Raw genomic sequence first — 14,812 nt, forward strand, 5'->3', positions numbered from 1 at the left:
TAAAGTAAGTACATATAGAAATATTAATGATATTTAACAGAAAACAGATATTTTGAAAGATATAAATTGAACATAACAAAATATTTAATATATATTATGCATAAAGAATGACATAACTTGAAAGCAGATATGTAAGCAGAAAAAGAAATAATCCACAAAAACATATTTATATATAATTTAAAAAAATTTTAAATTATATTATGAAAAGTAACCAGTAATTTGTGATAATGTTTCAATATACAAATATAATTAGACCAAGTATTATATTATAAAACTTCAAAAGTAACAATAAAAAAATTACATAACTGTTGGACAAAAATTTAATTAACAATATTCAATAAAATCCATAAATACTTATAATAATGATTCAAGCGATGTAGCAATACTTAAAAATTGAATATCCTGAATATAAAAGCGAAAAATAAAAATAATTAACGAAAAACCACTTACAAAACTAATATTTCTAATTTCTTGAAAAAAAAACCTATCCACTACGAACTTCTGTAGTGGTTGAATATTAAAACTCCTGAAACGTTTCTGTAACGTAATTAAAAATACCTACACCCGTAAAGTGATCAGTAGAATAATAATTATCGTTAACGTTGGACTTTTGATGGCACTTATTAAATATTCTATTAGGTTAAACGCGATTAAAAAACCATTAAAGACATCAGCAATGTAAAAGTTAATTAAATATCTTTCGTCTGTTTTGGAAGGGATCATCGCTAACTAATTTGAATACTTTATGTAGTTTCGTTTTAGTATTACACTAAATAAATTGCCAAAATATTTGTATTATTGTAGTAAATTCAACTCAGATAAATAAGAGCTAAACAGGAACACATTTTGTACTATTCCACTAGTTAAAATACACTTTCTTAAAAATGAAGGTTACATTTTATCCAAAGATATAATTACTCACTCTGGGTCTTATCGGTGAATACTAAAAGCATGTTTATAATTAACTACCATTATTAATTCACAATTCACTCATTTCACACACTCAAATAACACAATTAAATCTGGACAATTAGCAAAATTCTAATCTCGTAATCCAACAAATGACATATGTCTAAATAGGACGCTCTCTGATGGTAGTAAATATGAAACTCCAGAGAATGATCCAGACTGACGTTACATAAAACAGAATAAGTCCGAATAAACAATAAAAAAACGACATGAAATATATATGTATTATCCTATATTTAAAAAATATTTTATTCCATGTTTTTAGTTTAGTTGTACAGTGTAAGTAAAAGTAACACGGGGTACTGTAACTTCTGCGACTGTCATTATTTAACGCGATGTTTTGACGTTTCTTAAAAAGTAATTGAGTTCCTTTGGTTTAATATTGTTTGTAATATTTTTATATGTTTTTTGAAGTATACATGTTGGTATAACTGTTGGTCCATCACAGCAGTTCGAAAAATGTCGTACAAAACTAAAAATTCGAAAGTTTGTTTTATTAAAGGTTATGAACACAGAATCTGAGTGACAGTAAAAGTTGCAAGAAACATTGAAGACGATATTGTGTTCAATATTGCATTATAAGGTGTTGTTTTCAGCGAATAAGAATTTTCTAGTTATGTCAGTGAAAGTGTATTCCTAAAAATATCTCAGGATGTTATGAAGTATTGTCATGTTATTATTTATTGAGATGTGTCCAAAATACTAAGTTATTGAATTTGTAAATTTTATAAATATATATTTATTTTTGTACACTTTTTGACGAGGTGAACCCTATTACAATAAGTTGCAGCAAATTCCTATAACAATATGTAATAATTAAGGGGAAATTATTGAATACTTATTCTAATAATGAATGCGTTTAATGGTTTTTATTAAAGGGTTAATAATGTTGAAATAGCTCTATAAAATCCTTCTCCCTACCAACTGTTAATGTTAAAGGGCTTTCTCTTGTAAAATATGGAATGAAAGAGGCTTGCTTTTTCAGTTTAATGTATATAATTAAAGGTGAATTATTTACTATGCGTTATAATTTTATTATATATATCCGCAGTAAAAGCTTTTTAAGGAAATTTTAGGTTGTCATGTTCAATTTCCAAAAAAAGTAATACGCCTTTGGAAGAAACAATTTTTTCAGTCCCCAATAGGCCGTACCTTTGTCATTCGCCACGATATCTCGTACATTTTATGCTGACTTTTATTTTTTGCCACTTTGTTTCAATATTTTCGTCGCGTTTTTTCTCTCCCGCCCAGGAAGTATTAAATCAATAAGTCAAAGATATCTAAAGTCAGTCAGAATATATTAGAAAAATATTGTTATATGCTAGAAGGCCGAACATGGAGGAAAATCATAGAATAAATGAAAGTTTTTTATATCAAAATTATAATAGAATTTTATAGTTGCTGGTGAGATATTTGATTTATTAGATAACTTTTACTTTTTATCCATCTTGGCGACATGGCAATACCGAAAGAACGTTGTTGATTCGGCAATGATACGACCATCGACCCATTTTCGAACTTTAAAAATAAAAAAAAAACTTTTCTTTTTTTAAAACTTTTATTTTTATAACCATCAACAAGACAAAAAATAGGTTATCGTTCTGGAAGAAAGTATATGTCTACACATATACAAAGGCTTTACGTATATATTGTGTACAATCAAATACCTTCGTGGCATTCAAACAAACCAATAAAATGGATTAATAGGCGATAGTATTGTCATCAGATATTGGACGTTGCAAAACGTTTCTCCAATGTTCCCCATAAACTTATATCTATATTTTCTCTGTGTTATGGCCTAGCGTTGTCATGCATGAGGATGACTTTACGTTTGTTACTCGCTATTGCTGGGCTTTTTTGCAACAAAGCGTTGATCATTTTGTCAAATTTACGTTGGTAGATATATGCAGTAACAGTTTCATTCGTTTTTAGTAGCTCATTATTCATTACGCCTTGTTGATCCCACTATATGCAGAACAATGCTTTGTGGCATGAGTAATCCGCCCTTGTATTGATGTAGATGGTTTCCCCTAGAATAACTCATGACTTTTTGTATAGAATGTTGTCGTAGTAGATACTATTTTTATCGTCAAACATCATATATTACAGAATATATAATAAAACTATAAATATATAAAATAGAATATATAAAAAATATATATAGCATCCCTCAACACAATAATTGTCAATTGAAAAGCTTCCGACCTGACACATAGATGGTGCTACTAGAATTAAATCCATATGTTTTTAGTTAGCCCTAACCCTCGGAAGATGCGTGTATAAGTTTGACAGCTGTCGGATAATTAGTTTGTGAATTATAACATTTTGAGTGAAGCAACTTTTGTTATTGTGAAAAAATGGATAAAAAGGAATTTCGCGTGTTGATAAAATATTGCTTTTTGAAGGGAAATAATACAGTTGAAGCAAAAACCGAGTTTCCGGACACTGCGCCTGGAAAATCAACCATCAAGGATTGGTATGCCAAGTTTAGAGGTGGTGAAATAAGCACCGAAGACGATGAACGCAGTGGACGTCCAAAGATGGTTGTTACCGACGAAAACATTATAAAAATCCACAAAATGAATTTGAATAACCGTAAATTGAAACTGAATGAAATAGCAGACACTCTAAAGATATCAACTGAACGTGTACATCATATCATTCACGAATATTTGGGTATGAGAAGGCTCTGTGCGAAGTGGATACCGCGCGAGCTCGCTTTTGACCAAATACAACGACGAGTTGATGATTCAGAGCAGTGTTTGAAGATGATCAAGCGTAATAAACCCGGGTTTTTGCGTTGATATGTGACAATGGATGAAACATTGCTCCATTTTTTCACTCCAAAGTTCAATCGACAGTCATCCGAATGGACTGCACAGGATCAACCCGGTCCAAAGCATGGGAAAACGCGACAGCCGGCTGGCAAGGTTATGGTGTCTGTATTTTGGGATGCGCATGGAATAATTTTCATTGATTATCTTGAAAATGAAAGGACCATCAACAGCAACTATTACATAGCATTATTGGACCATTTGAAGGACGAAATCGCCAAAAACGGCCGCATTTGAAGAAAAAGAAAGTGCTGTTTCACCAAGACAATGCACCGTGTCAAAAATTCATGAATTGTGCTTCGAATTGGTTCCTCATCCACCGTATTCGCCAGATCTGCCCGCCAGCGACTATTTCCTTTTCACAGAATTCAAAAGAATGCTCGCTGGGAAGAAATTTTTGTTGAATGAAGAGGTAATCGACGAAACTGAGGCCTATTTTCAAGCAAAGGACAAATCGTACTACAAAAATGGTATCGAAAAGTTGGAGGGTTGCTAAAATCAGTGTGTCACCCTTGAAGGGAATTATGTTGAATAAAAAAAATAATTTTGCCAGAAAATTGTGTTTTGTTATAGTAGGCCGGGGACTTTTCAATTGATCTGTTACTTGTATAGTACTCGTATTTGTATAAGAGAATGTATTTTAGTTGTGAATGTAGGTATTTGTTTCCGTTCTGATTCGGGCTAATTTTTCATGCATCCTTTTTTAAATAACGGATTAATAAAAAAATCATTCAAAACCTCCATGAAAATTAATAGAAATAAGTTTTGTTAACAGCGTTTAATTGACTCCACCACTGTTTTTAAACTCTGACCACATGCGAAGATATTACCCTCGGTAGACACCATTGACTCTTTGTTTTGTTCATAATCCAAATACTTACATACATTTATTAAATTAGTCATATTTGCTAGATGATAAAATTCGATAAAAGGCCACCTTCGTACTCTACTTAATGCTGAAAAGGAAACAAAACAAGAACTGTTCGTTAATTTCCTTTTTTTCTTGTCGGCAGGTCAAAGGTTTCTCGTGAAATTTGTTTAATTGGGAAAAAGTCAAACTGGCCCATCAGTTCTGGATATCATACCCGCCGCCGGGGGCGGGAAGCTCAACCAGCTCGAAGGACAAAGAGAAAGAGAAACAGCAGGAGGACGAGAAGAAGCCGCTGTCGAAGGAGCAGCGCCAGCAGGAATACGACGCCGCCATAAAGGTAATAGTTCGAGACCTCATGAACGTCAGACCTACGCCATTATAAAATACTGCTCAACAACAACGCGAATTTATAGTGTTATTTGCAAGATAATACCAGATGTGCCGGTAATTACTTTCTGGATTTTGTAATTGGGATTTCCGCAGCTGTAGGCATGCAATTGTTATGATCATCGAATAGACAAACTTAGAATGCGATCAGCTTTGTATAAAATTGTAGCTAAGTTTTTTTCGCCTAAACCACCAAGTTTTATTTACTGTAGGGGGAAAAAATTAAATTTTAATAAAATATTTTATTTAAATACTAGTTAAAGTTTGTATAAAACTTTTTCAAAATATATTAATATCTAATCTGACAACTGATAACATTTATCATGTAAAAAAACAATAAATTTAAATATATTTTTTCCAAAATATACTTAAAAATACTATAACTGGATTTACTGAATACGGTAATTATATGTTACAATTTTGATTTCGAAACCTCCTTTTCTTAGGTACTTCAACTGGACACTATCCATATTATATTATGCCATGCAACATTTCTAATTTTTTCCTTTTGCAATCCTATTTAATTTTTTTATCCACAAGAAGAAACAACACTTAATATATTTCTTATTGTATTATCTTTGGTGAGGATGTGGTACACAATTAATTGTGTTAAAAAATTGCAATTTTTGCCTTAACTATATTTAGTATATGACATTAAAAAAGCGACAGTTGTAATTACGTCCGCAATTTTTTGATTGTTAAGCTGTTCGATATCCGCGCTTTCAGCTTTTCACGACGGAAATGCACGTAAAAATATATAGAACGAATTAAAATTAAACTTGACAATCGGTGAGTTGTATATTCGACGTTTGGCTTTTTATTTTACGAGCGAAAAGTCGGTTAAAACTAATTATACTGGAAACATCGACGGCTGAGTAGTCACATTTTATCGTGCCCGATTATACTTCTCCAGATTAGAGGGGATTATCGGGAATTAAAAGGCTTTTTTTTCGGGTTTTTTATCCGAACCGTAAACGCGTCAAAAAAGAGATGTGACTTAACTGAAACAACAAAAAATCCGATGTTTTCAGTGTACTTCCCTTTGATTATATTGCTATTAGCCATCAAATTATACCAAAATGTCAAATATGATGTAACGGCAACTTAGAATCGTATTATAATTATGGTCGAGTAAACATTTACGAAGAATTGAGTTGACATATCTATTGACTGCTTATGGTAAAGCATACTTTCTGAATTTATTTTACACTTGTTATTATTTACTTAACTTTTATTATTAACAGTGTCAAAAACGACCTGATGTGCAATGCTACCTCACGTGCTAACCGTGCTGATGATCAGCGAGATGCATACAATGATAACAGTCGTATTGGTATGTCATAATTGTTATTGAGAGTGACTAGAAATTAAGTGGATAGGCTTAAAATGCAAAGAGTTCGTGTACCTTAAGGACAACAACAGCGAGCACGACACCATGAAATTTAGCGGTTTACAGACGTGGTGCTCCTATGATTCAGGAATGAGCAGTATTCCGCTACGATCTGGAAGGAGGTTATGAGTTATGAGGCCAACGAAATCAGTTACAATTCGCGAAATGACAATCCTTTAAAACATAGCGGTGATTCTACTGTGTTATCACACCAGATCCATTAGGCTCATTAGTTTTTAGCATGAAAAATGGACATGGACTTTTTCCGTCGACTTGGTCATTGGATTCAGTCGTTCTAACCTGTATTTTTAACTTTACAATTCTTCAGATTTTTCTCAGATTCTTCAAATTTTAATTCATTTTTTTTGGGGTTTATCATTATGTCCCTCAAAAAAGTGACTTTTCACGGAAGTTATGTATCGTATTTGGAATACTTTAGCTCTTCATTTATTTTGGAAAGAGATGAAAAGACTTTCATTAATTTATATATTACTGGATACTGTAAGAAAGAAAAGATAAAAAAAACGAAAATATTTATTGTATGTAAAAATAAATAATAAAAATTTGAATATGATTTTAAAAAGTAGGAAAGAGCCATTAGAGATTTTCCGGTACAAAATTACTCATTTTTATATCAACCAAGTTTCCTATTCAATTTAAAATTGTAAAAACGAAAGGTACATTCAAAACCAATCTCACTGTGCTCATTAATCTAAAACTACATAGTGACTGATGATTTTTACCTGCTCTAAAAGTCTGCTATACTAACTCTGAGCTATCTATATATGCTATGCTTCTAACGGCAATTTTAAGTAATCTAAACAGTAATTTCTCACCCTATAGTCCTTCCAATAAAACAGCCAATTCACGTCGTAGAAGACATCGAATATACTACCAAATACCGTTAATGTTGAAACATTATGTGACCGTTATTTATTGAAGTTATATAATAACAGAAAAATATAAAGATAATAGATAAAAGGGAGCGGCGCTGGTCAGTGACTGAGTGAACCAAAGTACTCTTCAATGATATCCCAGATAAACGTCGCGGTGGTACCAGATCTTCGTTATCGTTTACTGGACGTCACTGCTGGCATCCTGCATGTGTTCAACATCTGAAATAATATTTTGTAGGTACTTTTTAGACCGTTATTCTAGTATGTAAAATTCGATATGCCTTAAGGTCGTTATACATGTAAGTTTAATGTCATTCTAAGCTTGGAACGGTTTTTTTCTCATTTTACCATATTTAAAAAGTAACAGGATTCCGTCTGATGCGTCGGAGTATGTAATTGAATAAATCTGTAAAAGTCGATTTTTGTTGGTACTGGTTGACCGTTTTGTCAAGTGTCTACAAAATTCTTCAAAACATTAGTGATAATAATTAGAGGCAACATTTCAACGCGGTAACGTCATACAATTTGATAACATACATTGGCTATTTCATTGGATATACTATACTAGCCACCCGCCCCGGCTTCGCACGGGTGCAATGCTGATACTAAATTAAATACACTACAGAAAAAATATGAACGTTGTATATAAAAACATAGCGGCCCGCTCCGACTTTGCACGGGCATAAAATATATATGCCTATGTCACTCAATGAAAACATGATTAAAATCGATCCAGTATTTTTGGTTCATTCATTACTGCCCTTGGCCTGCGCGCATTAAATTTGGAGTAAAACAATTCCTCTTCCCCTATACTTACTATGAAGATTTCCTGCTATATTTGGAATATCTAAATTCATACAATTTTTATTACATTACACATTTTTAAACGCAAATTTTAAATTTGTAATATCTCCGAATATATTTGTTTAATTTACATGCTGTAAGGAACCATATTGATCTATATTAATTGCACACTGTATTGAAGGTACTTAATTCGATAAGGATTAATGCCGTATTGCTTAAAATAGCTTCGTAAATAAGCCATTTTCTCACGTAAAAAGTAAACAATAAAAATGGTTAATGTGGGTTATCCCTAAAAGATAAACATATACCATCGCGGACTTTTTTGTAGACCTTTTTATGGTGTACAATACTGTAGTACATTAATTTGATCTAACTCGTAGGGTTAGGCAGCGTTTTTGCTAATTGCTAAATAAGCCTAAAAAAATAGGTTAATTTACGACATCACGTTAAAAACCTCTAAAATTAGCAATGTTGCCTTAGTATATTATGCATGTATTATACATATAAACCTTCCTCTTGAATCACTCTATCTATTGAAAGAAACCGCATCAAAATCCGTTGCGTAGTTTTAAAGATTTAAGCGCACATAGGGATATAGGGACAGAAAAGGCGACTTTGTTTTATACTATGTAGTGATGATATAACGTGCAGTATTCACACTTCAGTGCAGCCAGGTCTTTTTTGTTACCAGAATCATTGAACAGTTTAAAGTTTTGCAATCAATTTTTTAGTGCAACTAAACTCTTTTTATAAAGTTATTTTTTACAGTTTAGCTGTTGTTTTCACTTTAATGACAAAATAGGAAATTTTATTGAAGTTTAAACTGCTTTACATCATATAGCGAGGAAATTACTATATTTTACAACACAATAAAAATAACATTGAAATATGAATCAGCATCGGTTCCAGAATGAAATATAAAACACTTCCTATTATTTACAGCATTAAATGAGAAAATCTCTTAAGGATGTCGTGACAGCAGCGTTATGAAGTAGCTGCTCCATTATTTCTCTTAGATTTACGATCCTCTCAGCTATATTTGCGGCTGTATTGAAGTACATTAAGATAATAAAGAAATCGGAAAAGGCGAGATAAAATTACGACTCACATCAGTTTCTATCTGCGGTACAATCGTTACTTGTGTCCAACAAAAAAAATACTATCACTAGGTAACGTATGCTTTATAACGTCACCTTATCAATGGAAGATCATCATAACTTTCATTAACGGAAGACTGAAGTATATATTACCGATTTTGTATAGTCTATTCAAAGTAGCAGTGAACTGACGTCATCTCAATTTATGACATCAAAACGTTAACGTTGACATTTTACGTATTTTCGCTTCGATATATAACAACATTTTAATATAAATAAAATAATGAAACAAAACTCATGACGAAACCCACCTTTTGTTGTTTCCACTCTCATCACTCTGTCTTGGTATTGTCCTCAATGAAGCGTAATCCCACATCCAGAAAGTGTCATTCACTCACTGTCCCATTCTGAGTCACTATTCAAGTCAACAACTACGTTGTTAATTTACAATATAACACTAGTTCACAATTCCACCAATTGCCAATGCTTTCTTCTGTGGGTCTGATGTAGATCATCCAAACCGAAGGGTGTTATTGTAGAGAGTGTATTGCTTTCCGCATATCCAAAAAATTCTTGCCTGTATATTTTCTTTGGCCTACTGTTGTGAGTTTTTTGCCACATCCCATAATAGTTCGATTTTATTGAATATGCAGTGGTAGGGAGGAAGACGTGACACTCTGCGGTCATATTATATAGCCATCTGATATAATGTGTGTCTTTTATCAGGACTATTTCTAAAGAAGTAAATTACAGACAACTTGAAATATGTCATGCCTTAATATGGAATCTTTTTTTTCTAGAATGAAGAACAATATATATACAAAACCTAACTTTTGTTTTCTTTACACTCTTTTTATTAGCGTCTTCCCATGAGCGGCATAATGTACCTTTTTAAATGCTTATGTATATACATAGGTGATGAGTAATACCTGTCAAAGAGCTGCATATCTCTAAGTTTTCTATGGGTAGTTGCCCTACTAGTTATCTCTGAAACAATCATATAAATTTATTTTTATTTTAATAAAACTATTCACTGTTCTTATACATTTCATAAATTTAATCTTGAATAGACCTAACATCAAGATATGTAGATACGTTCTTTTCGGTGAATCCAAACTTATATCGTCTTTCTTTAATTCGGTAGTTTGTAGTTATAGTGACCGTATTAATAGTCAGTGCAGCCGCAATGCAACAATAAAATAAATAAATAAATAAATTTTTCAATTAATATATTATCAATATATATATTATCAATTATCAATACTTACCTCTCTAACGCATTTTACTGGTAAAAACGGGCTCCCATTACCTCATTTTTGTTCAAACTTATCGATTAGAGAAATGAATTTTGCTGGCTGATTCGGTCACATTTTCTTACCAGACAACATCTTATTTGTTTTTAATTGGAATAAAATGATATGGCCTGGTATTAAAACGATTTTACAAAATAAAATAATATGTTATACATCTTGATAACATACAGGTTCACTGTTACTTTGAATAGACTACATATATATGTGTGTGAGTGTGTATCAATATTGAAGATTTATAAAATTCACTAGAGAATGGATATCATTTCAAGTCGATATAAACCCTTACCTTATTAGAGAACATCTTGTTGAAAAAGAGTGAAATACGACAGAATGCCTTTTGAAGCAGAAAGTATTTTATGACACAATATATTTAGAAATGACTCGATAAAATACATAAATTTCTTTTAATATCTGTGTTGTGTGTATTAATAGTTAGCAACTCAATTTGTAATTTGAATCAAATACGTAACTTTATCTATTCAAATTTTTATGAGAAAAATACTCTTTTTTTAAACGATAAAAATACCACTAAGAATTCCGGAAATAAAATGCCCTTTATATTCAAGTGTTCCGTATTTTTTATATCTTGGATATAATTATTTCAAGGACTTTATGAGTGGCTATAAATCAGAGATAAGAGGCGGGAAAGCAACTGTGCAATATCCCCCAAAAGAGCAGGGGAAGATGTCCTATATAATTCAGACCATAATCGATAGGTATGGGAATTTCGGGTGGGGTGATTCGTTTGACTTTTACACCCTGAACGAAATCAAGGGAATATTATATAGAGAATATTTTTGCACAGTTGTATGTAAATATGCTATGAAATATATAATTTGTCTATCTATATATATATATATATATATATATATATATATATATATATATATATATATATATATATATATGTTTGTGGAAGTCCAGGGAAGGTGTAAAAGGTGTAAAAGGTGAAGCTGTTAATGTACAATATAATACTAGTTGACAATTCCACCAATTGCCAATGCTTTCTTCTGTGGGTCTGATGTAGTTCATCCAAACCGAAGGGTGTTATTGTAGAGAGTGTATTGCTTTCCGCATATCCAAAAAAATCTTGCCTGTATATTTTCCTTGGCTTGCATATCTATTGTTGTGATTTTTTGCCACATCCCATAATAGTTCGATTTTATTGAATATGCAGTGGTAGGGAGGAAGACGTTACACTCTGCGGCCATATTATATAGCCATCTGATATAATGTCTGTCTTTTATCAGTAAGATATTTCTAAAGAAGTAAATTACAGACAGCTTGAAATATTTCATTCCTTAATATGGAATCTTTTTTTTCTAGAATGAAGAACAATATATATACAAAACCTAATCAAATGTTGTCTTGACATTTACTTTTTTCCATTAACTTTTGTTTTCTTTACACTCTTTTTATTAGCGTCTTCCCGTGAGCGGCATAATGTACCTTTTTAAATACTTATGTATATACATAGGTGATGAATTATACCTGTCAAAGAGCTGCATATCTCTAAGTTTTCTATGGGTACTTGCCCTTAGAAAGTTTGACTTTTACACCCTGAACGATATCAAGGGAATATTATATATATATATATATATATATATATAAATGAATCGTTATTTCGTAGTCTTGCTAAAACTCGAGAACGGCTGGACCGATTTGGATAATTATTATTATGCACCTTATATATATATATATATATATATATATATATATATATATATATATATATATTATGGATTATGGAGATATTATGAATTATGGATTTTGTGACTAAAAATGTTGCATGCTGATTAAAACCTAACAACTAACATTTTAATACGATTTTTGTATATATATTTTATTGATATATCTTTGGCCTCAAAATAGGACTGTCTGAAGTGTTGGATCAACTATTGTCACATATCGACACCAACATTCCGGTTTGTACATTTAAACCTGACCAAACACTGCTCAGATCATCAACACGTTCTTGTTTTGGGTCAACAGTGAACAAACGACCCACTTTGAACAGAGCTTTCTCATATTCAAATGCTCAGGCAATATAAAACCAACACGTTCTTTTCTTTACAGTGCCAATGAGCTAATTCACGCAACTTCACTTTTCTATCATTCAGAACGATTTTGTGGATTTTTTTTATGTTTTCTGACGTTACCACCTCATTTGCACGTCCACTGCGTTTTGCATCATCGGTGTCTCTACCACCACGTTTGATGTCAGCAAATCAAAGTTTCATTGTTGTTTCTAATTCAGCCTTATAAAACTTTTCAAGCCATTACTTCGCTTGAACGGTATTTTTTCCCATCAAGAAGCAGTGTAAAATAAAACACGAAATTATGTTTGATCCATTGCTTTGAAAATAACAAAAGTAGTTCACTAGTTCAAGTAGTTCAAGTAGTAAAATCACTATTGGCACAATAACGCACAAACTTATTAATACAATGTCATGAAATTTCATCAGCTTTCTTTTGAAGGTTAGTACTAACAGAAAAAGTGGTGAATGCAATAAACAAGCATCATCTATGTGTTAGGTCCTGACTGAACTTTTCAGCCCCTGTGTTATATATCAAGTATGATTTAACTATGTGTTAATGATAATTTGGAATCATATTTTAATTGCAGTTGAGTAAACATTTACCAAGAATAGCGTTGACATATGTTGTGACTGTTTATGGTAACGCATACCTTTCAAAAGTATCCCGTATTTGTTGTTAATTAATCACAATTACACAGTCAAATTTTTTGCGCAATAAATCTCTTTATTTTTATTATTAACAATGCTAAGGCGAAGACGACGGTCTTCGAAGTTAATCAAATATGCAAAGAGCTACCTCATGTGCTAATTACACAAATGATCAGCTAAAGACAGAAAATTATAATAGTCATATTGGTATGACAATTGCGGAAATGAAATGGATAGGCTTAGAATACAACCAGTTCGTGTATTTAACATATCAACAGCGACACAATGAAATTGAGCGATTCCACAGAAGCAGTACTTTTGTGTACCAGGAATGAGCAGCATTCCACTATGATCCGCTAATAGATTATGGGGCCAACAAATCAGTTATAATTGGGGAAATGACAATCGTTTTTCAATATTGTAAGGCATTAAAATACAGCGAATCTACTGAGTTATATTGTGTCGGTGGAAACGTGAAATTGCCACAATTGCTCTCACTACCAGATCCGTAACGCTAATTGGTGTGGAAAATAATTCTAACCATTTCTTGACCAACTTTCAAAAATATAATAGTTGTTACCAAATGACGTCACTTGGCGCAATGCATATTATACAGGAGAATTTCATGCGAATTTCTATCAATTATACTATCAAATTTGTATCATAAATAATTTCACAAAATTTTAAAGAATTGCAGACACAAGGACACATTTATTATTTGCTAGGAGCTCTGTTACTACTACCAGATGACAGATGGTTTAGGAATAACTATGTAAACGTACCCGGGTACATTTTCACGAATTTTGCAACATATATGACAGATTTCTACTAAATATAACCGTAATTATTTTTCTCCGAGTTTATATTATCAATTAAAGGTCTGTTTGCATAAATCTAGAGGAAATTACTTTAAAGGAGTATATTTTCTAAAGGTATATATTATTCCCACCAAAGAAGATGTTTTAAAGGTTACATCATTTTTTCACGAAATGGGCACTAAATTAAATTGATGAACTAGATATTTTGATCCCTAAAAATGTTGGAACATTTACGATCAGTTGTTAAGGTTCGAGTATCCATAAATTCCCGGTCCCATACGCTGCATACCAATGTACAAGTCTTAAAGAATTAATTTTATAGATTTTGTGACAATATTTTGCTGAATACACCGTAACGTTTAAGTATTTATGTATCGGATGATGTATTATGGCATTTTTTATTTATCACCCGGTTCCTGGGGGAGGTTTGGAAATATTTTATATCGATATAGCTCGGCTAGATCCTGGAAACGGCCGTTGTTAACTTTCAATGGCCGAACATCCCGATCTGTTCTTATGTCACTTGTTTTATAAACATTTGTCGGTCGTTTTTCATTAATACAGTTAGAAACATGGTATTATTAAATGTATAATTAAGTTTTAAAGAATTTCCTGTTAATTTGAAGCTTTTTTGTGAATAATTGGAACCCTCTTTTATCCATCTTTCAATCTATTCATGGTTTCCATCTCGAAATAATGATGTATATTTTGAGGCTATCCACGAATCTCCGCTTTTTTTTGGATCT

The 14,812-nt window shown here is 31.9% G+C and overlaps 1 protein-coding gene across 4 annotated transcripts in view; it reads left to right on the forward strand.

Moving 5' to 3' along the window:
* Nucleotides 1–14,812, forward strand: part of Hk (potassium voltage-gated channel subfamily A regulatory beta subunit hyperkinetic) — a 225,237-nt gene that overhangs the window by 87,257 nt on the left and 123,168 nt on the right. For 2 of the 4 annotated variants that reach the window (XM_076413091.1, XM_076413090.1), the window contains exon 2: nt 4,817–5,011. The exons of the other annotated variants lie outside the window; for them this stretch is intronic. The gene's annotated coding sequence lies outside the window, so the exon portion shown is untranslated. The remainder of the gene's footprint in view (nt 1–4,816; nt 5,012–14,812) is intronic. 4 annotated transcript variants of the gene reach the window in all.

The sequence above is a fragment of the Rhynchophorus ferrugineus genome, unplaced genomic scaffold (genome assembly GCF_030347505.1).
Source record: "Rhynchophorus ferrugineus isolate W39M unplaced genomic scaffold, kcgeb_rfMv2 rfM9, whole genome shotgun sequence".
In the NCBI taxonomy this organism is placed as follows: Eukaryota; Metazoa; Arthropoda; class Insecta; order Coleoptera; family Curculionidae; genus Rhynchophorus; species Rhynchophorus ferrugineus.